Raw genomic sequence first — 1,109 nt, 5'->3', positions numbered from 1 at the left:
ATTATTATTACATGAATTGGTCTATCGGACCGAAGTACTCATTCATAGTGGGTCTTATATTTTAATTTATTAATTGGTTTATATCATATATCAAAATTTTATTCCTTCAATAAAATTTTAATGATTTTGATTGATTTGATATTTTAATTTGAATTTTTATTTTGTTGATTTTTACTTTTTTTTAAAAGCAATTCGTTGATTGTTATTATTAGTAATTCATATAAATTACGGTTATAACTTATAAAGTCAATCATATCTAATATTTACTAAAAGTGAAAAAAAAAAGTGTAATATGTTTAAGAGTAGGTTTAGAACTAGCTTTGTTATTAACTATTTGTGTACTTTATAGATTATTTTTTGTTTTTAAAGTTATTTTTTCACCTTTTTTTAATTTCTTTGTTTCTATATATTTGGAAAGAATGAATAATAAAGGGCAAAATAATAATGAAATATTTTATGTATTATGTATAATTGTGAAAATTGAATTTATTTATACTAATAAAAATTTTATCTTTTACTTTTTTTATAATCCCCAAAGGATCTTGAAATAAATCAAAATTATAAAAAAGTTAGAAATACAAGAGTGAAAAAAGAGAGAGGATATTTCATATTTTCATAATCTTTTCAAGTTACTTAAAAACTAATAGTTGATATTATATTTATTATTTTCAACTAATTTAATATTTAAAAAAGAAAAATAAAGTTCAAGTCATTTCAGATTAATTGTTTGGATCATATTTTCATTGATTAAAGTCCAGATAGACAGATTCAGGTTGTTGATTTTTTGTAATCATATCAACTCGAACCAGATGTTTATATTCAAATTATTAACTTTAATAACTCTTAACTATCATATCAATAAAAATTTGAAAAAAAAAAAAGTGTTACTCAATGTAGGTATATTCCTAAAAATCAGAGCAAAATCTTGCATGAGAAGAGGAAGGCGTCCTAAGAAGCTAGTATATGCAATTAATGCCAAAAGCAGCGCAGCGAATATGAGAATAGGTGTGTGTGCGCTTTGGGTTGGGGGTTATCTTACCATCCTCTATAGAGCATGAAAGGCTCATATAGCTTAGCGAGGTGAATGTACAGCTTGATTTTCCTGTATT

The sequence above is a fragment of the Theobroma umbraticum genome, unplaced genomic scaffold (genome assembly GCF_002168275.2).
Source record: "Theobroma umbraticum cultivar Fairchild unplaced genomic scaffold, ASM216827v3 scaffold_2041.0, whole genome shotgun sequence".
Lineage (NCBI taxonomy): Eukaryota > Viridiplantae > Streptophyta > Magnoliopsida > Malvales > Malvaceae > Theobroma > Theobroma umbraticum.
Note: the sequence above shows the minus strand (reverse complement) of the source record.